The following is an 812-nucleotide window of genomic DNA, read 5'->3' on the forward strand; positions in this document are numbered from 1 at the left end:
AGGGAAAGACCAACTATCTGAGGGAATTTATAATCTGAACAACTCCTGGAGTAATTAATAGTGCATAAGGAAAATCACAGTCAACACAATAACAGATAATTAAGCCAATTACATTTTTTTTGTTTATATGATGACTATAACTTTGTCTAGAGAGTACTGAACGCATTGCTGAAAAGCAAATGTTTCAGATGAGGCAGTAATTTGGGTAACCGAAGTTATATTAAATATAGTTTAAAGTGAAATTCCATTTTCTCTTAAATATCCTTTCCTGGATAAGCAGTTATATAAAGTATTTCTTAAATGTATGAGAAAATTGTATGAGTCATAAAAATTACTGGAAATAACATCCTATTTTTTATGGGTGATATCATTCCCTAGTCATTGCCATGTCGTGACAAATACTTTCCTCAATTAAACATTACAGGAAGGGCAAAGCTATCTTGCAAAGCTCTCTGAGTTGAGAATGCTACTAGAATAGCCACTTCTTAAGTGTTTACACACCATAAATTTATGAAATCAGACTCGATTACACATTAAAGACAATATTTTTCCTAGTTAGTATCCTGATCAGGATATACCAATGTCAATTGGATCAGAATCACATTGAGAGACAAATTACAGTCATGAAGGAAAGTTTGTACCTTATGATTCATTTTTTAGTTCTCAAGAGCTGTTTTGAATAGTTAGATCATAGATAAATGTGTGAAAAAATTTAGAAAAAAGATTGATGCCTTTAGATGAGTCTAACTCATTAGTGTTATAAACTCAATGTTTATAACAAATATAATTTCTCCAACAGTTTTCCTATCTTT

The sequence above is a fragment of the Lipotes vexillifer genome, unplaced genomic scaffold, assembly GCF_000442215.2.
Source record: "Lipotes vexillifer unplaced genomic scaffold, Lipotes_vexillifer_v1.1 scaffold240, whole genome shotgun sequence".
Classification (NCBI taxonomy): Eukaryota; Metazoa; Chordata; class Mammalia; order Artiodactyla; family Lipotidae; genus Lipotes; species Lipotes vexillifer.